The sequence below is a fragment of the Oryctolagus cuniculus genome, chromosome 7 (genome assembly GCF_051225735.1).
Source record: "Oryctolagus cuniculus isolate XC-2025 breed Fujian yellow rabbit chromosome 7, ASM5122573v1, whole genome shotgun sequence".
In the NCBI taxonomy this organism is placed as follows: domain Eukaryota; kingdom Metazoa; phylum Chordata; class Mammalia; order Lagomorpha; family Leporidae; genus Oryctolagus; species Oryctolagus cuniculus.
In genome coordinates, this window is record NC_142873.1 from 117,545,552 (window position 1) to 117,558,755 (window position 13,204).

The following is a 13,204-nucleotide window of genomic DNA, read 5'->3' on the forward strand; positions in this document are numbered from 1 at the left end:
GAGATGAGCAAAATAGTGGTAAATAATTTACATCTACCAGCAAGTATTAGATATCAAGGGTTGACTTTGTGCCGGAGACGTGTTCAGGATTTTAAGTACATCACTGACTTGTTTAATCCTCACCACAGTCCTCTGGGCAGGGCAACATTATTTCCCTACTTTACAGTTGAGGAATCGGAGGCTCAGAGAGGTACAGAAACGTACCTAAGTCCTCCCAGCTAGCAGGTTGGGAGACTGAGGCCCAGAGAGGGTAGTGGCCTGCCAAGGCCACCAGTTAGGTAGAAGCCACAGCAGGACTGGGATACAGACTTCTGATTCTTAATGCCGGCCTCAAGCCATTGCCTGAGGAAGATCTGTGTTCATTGTTGTCTTGCTCACTGGGGACCCACTTAGAGAAAGATTTCTGCCAACTCTGCCGGCCTCATTCCAAGTAGAAAGGATTCCATTTCTCCATTCCCCTTTGAAAAAGATAAGCATCCAGCTTCCTGTCCTGTGCTTTTTATCCAGGCCATTTCTACTCATGATTCTCAGCATGCATGAGCTCTGTGGTTATTGGGTCACAGCTTTCTCAGATACCAGAGACGTGAAAACCCAAGCAGGCACCGAGGCTTCAGACCAAGGGCAAGCGTTCCCGTTCATTGACAGAGGGAAGGTGCTTCCTTGTCTGCGTCTGGTTCCTTGCAGGCTTTTCTCATTCCACGCACACATCGGGTTAGTCTAGCACAGTGTTCTGCACACTGAGGGTTAGGACCCATTAGTGGGTCCAGAATCCATTTAGATGGTGGCTGTCAGCATCCAAAAAGTAATTTAGAGTCAAATTGGATAGAACCAATCATACTGGAAATGTAGACGTTGTTTTGGGAGTGCACACACATGCACAGATACACCCGTAATATGTTTGTTCTTGGTGATGGTGGGAAATTCATTTCTTATTATGAGTCACATTTAAAATGATTCCAAAGTTACTGTTCTAAGGTAGCAATTGGCAAATGTTCATTTTTGTGAACAAAATTTGCTGGCACTTAGCTATGTCCACTTGTGTGTGTCTTCTCCTTGGCGTCTTCCACACTGCATGACAGAGTTTAGTAGTTGTGACACATCATATGGCCTGCATGACATCAAGTATTTACTATTTAGCCCTTAAAGAAAAAGTTGCTGTCCCCTTATGGTCTACAGTATTGAGGCAAAACCTCCCAATTCAAGGTCACAGCTCCTGTTGTATGCAATCTCCAGAATTTCTGTCTCTTGTATTTCTCTCCAATAACCATCTAAGTAGTAGGATTCACACAGATTTCAGATAATTACAGGTATAACTACAAAAATGTAGATATAACAAGAAGCATCAGTTGCCTAGGAAACCAGGAATGTTCAGATGCAATGTTCTTCCAGCACGTAGCAAACAGGATGATCTTTCATCCTAGGAAAATATTGTGATGTTTAACCTCACTGCACTCAACCAGACGTTTCCTTGCACACATTTTCAAGGGAAGGAGTTCAATCTCGCATTCATCTTAGGGGCCACGTGTCTTATCCAAGTTAAATATTTCCAGAAAATAAATGTCTAGACACCATCTCATATAAATTAAGCATCCAGTTTTTAAAAGATTCTTAGCAGACTTTGCTTTTGGTATAGGGGTGAGTGTAACTTTACTCCTGTGACAAATGTTAGGTAAAATCTGATGTGCCTAAGTCAGTACACCTGCAGGTGACTAATGAGTGCTGTCATTAGTGGACAATGTGTATGTGTGTGCGTGTCAGTACATGTGTGTGCCTGCCTGCCTCTGTGGGCATGTATGTGCAAATATACATATGTGTGTGTTTGCGTGTTGAGGGACAGGATGGGGAAGACAATGCTGAAAGAGTGTCTATCATAGGAGAGCTCTCTGTTCTTTGAGATTATCATTTATTAGAGTAGGGATGAAAAAGCACATGTATATTGGCATAAATCTCAGGTTGCCATATTTGTTGAATTCTCTTCAGAGATTAAGGATTATATGAATGAAGTATAGGGAGAGAAAATTCTTCTGTACCTCTTTGAATTTTCATTCTATTCATATTTGAGACTTTTCAAACAAATGGGCTTTATTTAATATAAGTAAGCCAGTTTCAGTGCTTTTGACATTTATATTTTCATTAATATAGACTTCTGTTCATTGTGATGTAAATTAGGCTTTTCATGAAAAAATTCTTTAAGATAAAATGCTTAAAATAAGAACATTTTAAGCTACTCTCATTTTTATAAGATACATTTATTTCATATTAAATTTCATATGAATATAAACCTTACAGATTATTATTATAAATACCAGAAATCATTTATATTTTACATAAGTATAATAAATATATAATTTTATATACATATTAAAACAGGATAAATATAGAGCATAATATAACAGATATGAATTCTATTTTATTATATATTCTAATTATGTATTTTAACTACACTTATGATAAAGAAAATAATTCAGAATGAAGGAATTTGTAGTGAAATATATTGAACCATCTGAACTTCTATGGAGGAGAGGGACCATTTAAAAAGTTGTCATTATATTTTCCTTTCCTGGATTTTTGCAAATCATTCACAGCACTCTTTTATGAATCATATTATTATTTTTTAAATAAGGACAAAGCTTGAGAGAGAATTTAGAAAGTGCAGAGAAAGAAAGAAATTTTACATTGTGGTGAGATCCATTTTGAAGTTCTTTGTTTTCCTTATCCAGATTCCTGCCAATATGAAACAAAAAGAAAACCTAGACAGGGCACCACTTGCCATTTCTTTATTCAATGATAATGTAATGGCTGTCTATTGTGTGCCAGGCACTGGGCAAGGTGCCAAGAACAGAAGCCACGAGGGCTATGCTCTACTGGGACCTGGGATGCTGAGGGAATGAGATGGAGAAAAGACAAGATAAGCTCAGATGTAGGAATAGGAGGGCTAGAAAGACCCCATGCAGTGTGCAGGAAGGAGTGGGCACTTCTGCCTGGGTAATCTTGGAAGGGGGTGATGTTTGAGTTGAGCCTCAAATGGAGAGAAGCTCAGCCTTGTAAAAAGACCAAGGGAAGAACATTCAAACAACGGCAAGGGCAGGGGCAGGGGCAGGGGCAGGGGCAGGGGCAGGGGCAGTCTTGTATGATCCTGTACTAGGAGATATATGTATATGCTTGTCTGTATAGGGCACACACACATATATAGCATATCTATAGTAAGAATGTGTGTTTGTGTATTTTTTTCTTCCTTAAAGCCCTTGCTCCCCTCAATATTGCACTCATTGTATTATAGTCACATGGTATTAACATTCTTTATCCACTACCCTGCACTCTCATTAATATGGGTGAAGCAGGTCTTAGTCACAGTCACTTTGTCTTTTACTTTTAAAGATTTATTTATTTTATTTGAAAGACAGAGTTACAGAGAGTCAGAGGCAGAGAGAGGAGGGAGGTTGGGGTTGACTTGCAAGGCCCGTGCACTGCCGGCATGGTGGGGTGATGGCGTTCGTCCACAAGAAGCACCGGAGACAAGTTTTGGTGAACATGTCCGCTTTATTAATGACCATGTGCACTTTGTAAAGGGTGGGCAGAAGGGGGATAACTAATTCAGGGCAACACTGATTCTATAGAATACAGCCGATATTGGTGCCGCTATGCTCCTCCAATCAGCTTGAAGGTCACCTAGATAGGATAGCTTTCCAGGTGGTCCTAATGGGCCTGGGGCACACCCAGGAGCAGTTTACTTGATTGTCAATTACGCCCTTCAATGGGGGGGCAGGATTTGGGGAAAAGTGCCTGGGGCTCCCACCACCTCCCAGCAGTCAGGTTGTGGGGTCCTTCCCGGGAGGCATAGTGTGCCATGTTCTCAACCTTCTGCATGGGCAGGGCAGGCAGACTGCCTGCCAGGTACAGTATCACCCACAGGAGGTCTTCTATTAGTTGGTTCACTCCTCAAATGATTGCAACATCTGGAGCTGTGCCTATCTGAAGCCAGAAGCCAAGAACTTCTTTAGGGTCTCCCACATGACAGCAGGGGCCCAAAGACTTGGGCCATCTTCTACTGCTTTCCTAGGCCATAGCAGAGAGCTGATTTGGAAGTGGAGCAGCCAGGACTCGAACTGGCATCCATATTGGATGCTGGCACTGCAGGCAGTGACTTTACTTGCTATGCCACAGCGCTGGCCCCAATCACTTTGTCTTGGAAAGCAGTGTAGTGATTTGCCTCCTGCAGGATAGGCCACATCTTCCTTACTTCAAAGACATCTGAATCCAGTCCAGTTAAAGATTTATAAATACTGCTCGATTTAATGAATGGTTAAGTGATCCATCTGGAACGTGCCAGTAGGATGTGCAGCAATCAATTTTTTTTCCCATGAGCTCTTGGACCGCCCCTAATCTCAGATGGCAGAAGGTCTGAGACAAGCCCCAGGGATCTGCCATGTCAGCCTCCAAGAGGGAGCCAAGGTCAGAGAAATTTGAGTGGGTCATTAAACACGAAGGGAGGGCTAAAGCAACAAGAGCTTTTACTGTGCTGTGACATCACCTCCCATCCATTTATATGGGTGAAAACGGGTTACCAGTGGTCCAGGGAGTCTCAAAAAAAAAATCCACCTCACCCTCTTCATGCAGTTCAGAATGTAAACGGCCCCAGGAAATGACTTGGGTGCTGAGGTAATTTCCTAGATGGGCCTGCAAGTTTCATTTGTCGGCAATTTTAAGGCAAGTGCAAAGAAACTGGAAACTCGGGTGTGAATGGAACTGGGAAGTGAGAGGGACGTGGACACCAGATTTAACACCCATGGCCTGGGCAGGGACTTTTGAAACAAGACACCATGAACCTGGGACAGGTCAGGCAGCAGCACTGAGGCCCTGGGGTGTGGAACACACAAGGAGGAAACCTCTCGGGTGGAGCAGAGATGTGCGGTCAGGCAGATGCGTGCTCATTTGAATGTTAAATACACACCCTTCACAGGCCATGCTGAGGCCACAGAGACGAATACAGTCCCTGTTTTCAAGACACTCACAATCTCACATGAGGGAGCAGCCAGTCTCCAGGAGTGCAGCAGAGGGAGGCAGAGCTGCTGGATTGCAGCGGCTGCCATGAACAGTTACTGCCAGCGGTGGGAGTGGGTGCTTCATGTGCCTGCTAGGGATCTTTTCTTTCTTTCTTCCTTTCTTTCTTTCTTTCTTTCTTTCTTTCTTTCTTTCTTTCTTTCTTTCTTTCTTTCTTTCTTTCTTTCTTTCTTTCTTTCTTTCTCTCTTTTTTTGTTTGTTTGTTTTTGACAGGCAGAGTGGACAGTGAGAGAGAGAGACAGAGAGAAAGGTCTTCCATTTTCCGTTGGTTCACTCCCCAGATGGCCACCACGGCTGGCGTGCTGCGCCAATCTGAAGCCAGGAGCCAGGTGCTTCCTCCCGGTCTCCCATGCGGGTGCAGGGCCCAAGCACTTGGGCCATCCTCCACTGCCTTCCCTGGTCACAGCAGAGAGCTGGACTGGAAGAGAAGCAATTGGGACAGAATCCGGCGCCCCGACCGGGACTAGAACCTGGAGTGCTGGCACCGCAGGCAGAGGATTAGCCTAGTGAGCCACGGTGCCGGCATAGGGGATCTTTCTGACTGTACTATTTCCTTCCTATAATGCCTTCTTATGATAATTCCTGAAATGGACTCAATGTCTGTATCTCCCCAAGTTCACATTGAAGCCCTAATCCCCAGCCTTGGGGTGGTGTTTAGCTGAGCATGAGTGAGAAGCCTTCTGGTGCGATTCGGGTCCTCATGAGAAGAGCCATCCCAGCATCATCACTGTCCCTCCCCTGCCCCCCACGGTGGGAGGACAGAGCAAGAAGACAGCTGTGTGTAACCGAAGAAGGGGCTCCTCCCAGGACCCAGTCTTCATCTCAAGCTTCCAGACTCCAGAACCATGAGAAATAAATTTCTATTGTTTGTAGGCCACTCCAACTATGATACTTGTGAGAGCAGCTCAAGCTAAGACAGTGATTAAAATAATAGTAGCTAACCTTAATCAAGGACTTGAAGTGCTCAACTTTCTGTTTTCAATGTTTTGCGCTTGTTTTGCTGTTGACAAACATTGCATCCCCAGCTGTCTTGCCTGCTCTGTTGATGAGTCGTCCTTCAAGGCTCTGTTGCTTGGTCACTTCCTCTCTGAAGCTCTTCCTTGCTCTCCAGGGAAGAATTCACCAAACTGCGCTCTAGGTCTTACCATGCGGCCTTAGTGGCCTGAAATGCTCTGTTTTTGTTGTTGTCATCAACTTATGTTTCAAAATGCATTTCCAGAATGACCCCAAGAATGAAGTCTGTGCTGACTCACCTGAGAGAGCTGACAGTTCCCTCCACGATGCTCACACGTGATTGGCAGCTCTTGTTCCATCTGTGGCACTGAACTGACCCTCTTGCGTGCAGGGCTGTGATTCTGTCTCCAAGCCCTCAACCCTCAGTAAGTATTGGGGAATGAATGGCTGTACACATTTTGCACATTGTACCATCATTTGTATACCGCTGTATCTCCTGAGCCCTTTGGATTCATTCTCCTCTCTTCTGTGTTGTCTTTTTCCATGTTTTCTCTAGCAGTGCTATTTACTGAGTACGTGGAGGCGGTGCTTGTTAGATGGGGGAGAAAAGACTCAGCTCCTCTGCCTGCATTTGGCTTAGTTTTCAACTTCAAGCTAAGTGAAGTGACACAAGAGTCCACAGTGGACTCAAAAGAATGCCTTACAGGAAGCCCTAAGCTCTGGGCTTTAGGCCTACAATATTTAGAGTGCCCTTGGTCAGTCACTTCTTTAATTTGAATCTACTTTCGATATTACTTGTCAGCTAGACTAATAATAGCTAACACACAAGGTAGTTTTGAAGATGAAACAAGACAGTATACATAAAATGCTTGGCACTTCAAGGTGTTCAACCAGTGCTAATTTCCTTTTACTTGATTGGTGTCATAACATGGCTATAATTTGGTTAGTTCCTTAAAAGCAAAATTCTGTAGGTCTTTGAGTATTTTACACACAAGGCTAGGTTATGTCCCTCGGTTCCTTTGCTGTTAAATGGTGCCCTTGAAGCCTGACACTGGACTTTGCCAGGAAGATATTAGCTTTCTCCCAGCTTAGGCTATTTTGGGATTTGATGGCTTTGGAAAGAAGATAACAGCTGACTTTTATGCAGATAGAGGATGGCTGTGCTCTGGAAGAAAGTGCCAAAACCTCAACTAATGCCACTTGGACAGAACTCAGCACTCTCTGAAGTTGGGCATTCAAAGGCTATTATTTTTATGCCAACATAAAAGTTTACTCAGGAAGTTGCAAAAAAATAAAATCACATAGTGAACTCCAAGGGAACTGGAAAATTCTCTAGCCCTGCTGCTTGTATGTCTTCAACAGTCATGAAGACAGAAAGTCAAAATAGTCTAGGTAACAGTATAGTTACAAATAACTTTAAAATTCCAGTGATGTAAAACAGCAAAGACATATTTTTAAATTATGCCACATGTTGATTGTGTGTAAGCTGGGTTCTTGGCTGATGGGAACTCCACCAGATGTAATGCTTCCAGTCCTTGTGGCAGGAGCTGTGACTGTGGTCTGTCATACAGAGTGTCAGAACTCTTGCCTGATGGAGACAGATGTCATATCTGCACGCATTTTACTGGACAAGAAATCACATGGCCTTACTGACTTCATGGAATCAGGAGGTGAAGTCTTCCTATCAGTTTTGAAGGAGGGGCACGAGAAGTATCTGTGAACCAGGATAGACAGAGGGGGTAGATTCAAGAGGTATTTGGGAAGGAAGATGAAGAATGAGGAGGTATTTGGGAAATGGAATGAACAGAATTGGACTACTGATGGGATACAGGATAAAAGGGAAGGGAAGAAGCCCAGGGAAGTGCTTTAGTTTCTCATTTGATGATGGGGTAAAGATGCAACAGTACATTGAAGAAGAGTGCTCACTTTAGAACTTGATACATTTGCTTTTCTTAGAGACAACCAAAAGGAGACATTAAGTGAGCAATCAAATATATGGATCTGGAGTTTGGAAGGAATATAAAAACTGGAGAAAAATATTTGGTAGTTATCAGCTCAAGGATAGTGGAGAGAGTATAAAATAAATCAGAAAACTATGACAATATCAAATGTGGGTAAGATTCAAACGACTGGAATATTTACGCAATGATGTCAAAATTCAAATTGATACAATTATTTTGAAAAGCAAATTGTAATTACATAGTAAAATAAAATGTGCATGCCCTCTCACCCATAAATACCAGTCAATGATACATATCCTAGGAAAATTTTAGAGATGATATATAAAAGTTCATCGAAGCAGTGCTGTGCTAGCAAAAGGTTGGAAATAACCAGGTATTCATTAACATAGAAAACTAAATTGATTAGGAGAATTCACGCAATGGAATGATGCAGCAATAAAAAGTAATGAAGCAGAGCTTTGGAAACAACACTGTCCAATCTCAAGAACATAAAGTTAAGTGGGAAAACAAAGTTGCAGAAGAGAACACTAAGTATGATTCTTTTATATGAAATTCAAATGCTTGCCGAACTAAACATAAGTGATAAAACTTAAAAAAAAAAAGTGAGGAAATGATAAACAGAAAAATCAGGATAATGGTTGTCTCTGTGGGCACACAGGTTTCAGAGGTGGTTATAGTACCCTGTTTCTTCCACATAATGGTAGGAACAGGAGTGTATATTGGACTTGCTTTCTTTTTACACTGTATTGATTTAATAAATGTTCCTTTGTTTCAACTTGAGACATTTTAATATACTTTAAAATAATAATCTAAAATGTAAAAGCAAAACAAAAGCAGAATAAAGGAGGCTTCAGCCCTGTGCCATAGTCTGAAAGGATAATCGGAGGACAAAGAACCTTAGAGGTGACTCATCCAATGGCCAGAGACAGCATGGAGAGAACAGTGCCATGGAAGTTAGAAGAGAGGTTATAATCATAGCTAACATGTATGAACATCTGTGTTCCAAGCACTGGCCTAACCCCATTATGAATATATGTCAGTCACTATTTCAACAATATTATGGGGAAGATATTATTATGCTTTTTTAACATATGATAGAAAAAGTCCAGAGTAAGCCAAGTCATTAATCCAAGGTTTTACATCCTTATAACTGGAAGGACTTGGGTTAGAATAAAGTCATGTTGACTAAAAGTCCAAGTTCTTCATCACAATTTATATATCCTCTCCTACAAGAAATATGAGCATTTTGAGGCAGAAAGAACCAATAATAGTAAAATGATGCAGAGGACTCAAATAATAGTGAATGTACTTCCACTGGATCATTTGGGACTGAGAAGATTATTGGTTTCTATACACATGGTCAGAGTGACCAGGGGTGGTGTTGGTGAAATTCAAATGATCAATTTTGTTCAGTGGAATACACCAGACCCAAAAAGACAAATATCACATATTTTCTCTTATGGTAGTTAATATATAGAGTGTAAACGTGTGTAGATGTCATATCATTCAGTATAGAGTTATAAGTAATGTTTCCCTGAGGCATGCCATATAAATGAAAATATAGTCACATATCACACTTTTTAGGAAAAGAAATAGAAAGGGAACAGGAAAGACTTCTGATACCTTTAGTACTTTGTTCTTAATTTGAGTGTTAGTTATGACTGTGATCAGATGACAAAAAACCTCATTTATCTGTACACTTATATGTATTTCTTGGTATGTATACTGTATACATATTATTTTAAAATATGTATACATATATAATATATATTATATATACATATATATGTATATATATATATATACATATATATATACATATTATATATACATATATATAATATATAATATGTATACATATACATATTATTTTAAAAAATTTATTGTTATAAAAAACAGATTTTATGCATTCCATAAGTACAGTTCAAGAAGACAATCACATTGCTCTCACCCCCTACTTCCCCCTCCCTCCCTTACTCCATCCCCTGTCTTCATCGGTTTTTGCAAATAAATAATTTTGAGCCACTCTATCTTCATAGCCTTAATTTGCAGTTTATCATAATATTCAACATGTAAAAAGTAGGAAGATCACAGTTCCACAGGAGTGTAAACAAGGGCTAAAAATGACAATCATATCCCAAAATGACCATTTCATTCTTATACATCTTTTAATATTCTATATTAACTGGCACATATCAGAGAAAACATATATTTGTCTTTTTGAGACTGGCTTATTTCTCTAAGCATAATAATTTCCAGTTGCATCTATTTTGTTGCAAAAAATAGGATTTCTGTTGATGGGCATTTAGGTTGGTTCCAGGTCTTAGCTATTGTGAATTGAGCTGCAATAAACATTGAACAGCTCTTTTATTTGCCAATTTAATTTCCTTTGGGTAAATTCCAAGGAGTGGGATGGCTGGGTTGTATGGTAGGGCTATATTCAGGTTTCTGAGCAATCTCCAAACTGACTTCCATAGTGGCTTTACCAGTTTGCAATCCCACCAACAGTAGGTTAGTGTCCCTTTTTCCCTACATCCTCGCCAGCATCTGTTGCTAGTTGATTTCTGTATGTAAGCCAATCTAACTGGGGTGAGGTGAAACCTCATTGTGGTTTTGATTTGCATTTCCCTGATTGCTAGTGATCCTGAACATTTTTTCATGTGTCTGTTGGCCATTTGGATTTCCTCTTTTGAAAAATGTCTATTGAGGTCCTTGGCCCATCTCTTAAGTGGGTTGTTTGTTTTGATGTTGTGGAGTTCCTTGATCTCTTTGTAGATTCTGGTTATTAATCCTTTATCGGTTGCATAATTTACAAATATTTTTTCCCATTCTGTTGGTTGCCTATTCACTTTCCTGACTGTTTCTTTTGTAGTACAGAAACTTCTCAATTTGATGTAATCCCAATTGTTAATTTTGGCTTTGACTGCCTGTGCCTCCGGGGTCTTTTCCAAGAAGTCTTTGCCTGTGCCTATGTCTTGCAGGGTTTCTCTGATGTTCTCTAATAATTTGATGGTATCGGGTCGTAGATTTAGATATTTAATCCATGTTGAGTGGATTTTTGTGTAATGTGTAAGGTAGGAGTCTTGCTTCATGCCTCTGCACATGGAAATCCAGTTTTCCCAGCACCATTTGTTGAATAGACTGTCCTTGCTCCAAGAATTGGTTTTAGATCCTTAATTGAATATAAATTGGTTGTAGATGTTTGGATAAATAAATTATGGGATATGTACTCTATACAACAGTAAAAAAAAAATGAAATCCGATCATTTGCAACAAAATGGAGGAATCTGGAAAACATCATGCTGAGTGAAATAAGTCAGTCCCAAAGGAACAAATATCATATGTTCTCCCTGATCGGTGATGACTAACTGAGCACCTAAAAGGAAACCTGTTGAAGTGAAATGGACACTATGAGAAATAAGGTCTTGATCAGCCCTTATCCTGACTGTCAAAGAACAATTTGCTATTTTATTCCTTTAGTATTTTTTTTTGTTCTACTTAATACCATTGGTTGAACTCTTTAATTAACACACAATTATTCTTAAGCATTTAAAATCAACTGAAAAGTGATCCCTTTTAAATATAAGAGTGGGAATAAGAGAGGGAGGAGATGTACAGTTTGGCACATGCTCACTCGGACTTACCCCTAATGGTAGAGCTAGAAACATGCCAGGGGATTTCAATTCAATCCCATCAAAGTGGCATGTACCAATGCCATCTTACTTGTTAAAGAGATAAGTTTAAGTTCATAATTAATCAAAAAGATAGGATTAAGTGTCAAAAGGATTACATAAATAAGGCCAGTGTCTGAAAATAATAATTGATAGAATTAAAAATGAGAGAATGATCCTACATGGGAAGCAGGATACACAGCAGATTCTTAGAATGGCAGATTCCCTAAACAGCACTCGGCCTCAGAATCAGCCCTTAAGGCATGCGGATCTGGCTGAAAAGCCCATGAGAGTATTTCAGGCATGGAAAACCAGCCACTGTGGAAAAAAAAATGACCTAAATGAAAGATCTCTGCGAGTGAGATCCCAGTGGAAAGAACAGGCCATTGAAGAAGGAAGTACTTTTCTCTGAATGGAGGAGAGAACTTCCACTTTGAATATGGCCTTGTCTAAATAAGATTGGAGTTGGTGAACTCCAGAGACTTCCATAGCCTTGGCAGCTCATGACAAGAGCCTCAGGTGATTACTGACGTTATAAATAAGAGTGTCAATTGTTAAATCAACAACGGGAGTCACTATGCACCTGCTCCCCATGTAGGACCTCTGTCTTTAATGTGCTGTACTATGCAAATTAATGGTAAAAGTACTACTCAAAGAGTACTCTATACTTTGTGTATCTTTGTGGGTGCAGTCTGTTGAAATCTTTACTTAGTATATACTAAGTTGATCTTCTGTATATAAAGATAATTGAAAATGAATCTTGATGAAGAATGGGATGGGAGAGGGGGTGGGAGATGGGATGGTTGTGGGTGGGAGGGAAGTTATGGAAGTTCTGGGGGGAAAAGCCACTATAATTCAAAAGTTGTTCTTTGGATATTTATATTTATTAAATAAAAGTTAAAAAAATAGGATTTCATTCTTTTTATGGCTGAGCAATATTCCATACTGTATATATACCACTTTTTTTTATCCAGTCATCAGTTGATGGACATCTGAGTTGATTCCATATCTTAGCTATTGTGAATTGAGCTGCAGTAAACTCTTTCATATGCTGCTTTTATTTCCTTTGGGTAAATTCCATATTAACTTTAGCATCATTTTCTGTATATGTGAGAAGAATGTCATTGTTATTTTGAATAGGACTGCATTGAACCTGTAAATTGCTTTTGGTAGTGTGGACATCTTGATCATATTAATTCTTCCAATCCATGAACATGGGAAATTTTTCCTTTTTTGTGTCTTCTTTTACTTCATTCTTTAATGTCTTATAATTTTCATCATGGATATCTTTCACCTCCTTGATTAAATTTATTCCTAGACGTTTAAGTGATTTTTGTAGTTATTGTGAATGGAGCTGATCTTACAAGTTCTTTCTCAGCCATGGTATTGTCTGTATACATAGGCTATTGATTTTTGTGTGCTTTTTAAAAAAATATGTATTTATTTATTTGAAATTCAGAGTTACACAGAGAGAGGAGAGGCAGAGAGAGAGGGAGGTCTTCCATTCGATGGTTCACTCTCCAGTTGGCCACAAAGGCCTAAGCTGCGCTGTTCCAA

The 13,204-nt window shown here is 40.1% G+C and overlaps 1 long non-coding RNA gene across 3 annotated transcripts in view; it reads left to right on the forward strand.

Moving 5' to 3' along the window:
• Window positions 1-13,204, forward strand: part of LOC149125702 (uncharacterized) — a 41,778-nt gene that overhangs the window by 7,185 nt on the left and 21,389 nt on the right. For all 3 annotated transcript variants that reach the window (XR_016237346.1, XR_016237347.1, XR_016237345.1), the window contains exon 3: window positions 6,281-6,440. This is a non-coding gene — a long non-coding RNA (uncharacterized LOC149125702). The remainder of the gene's footprint in view (window positions 1-6,280; window positions 6,441-13,204) is intronic.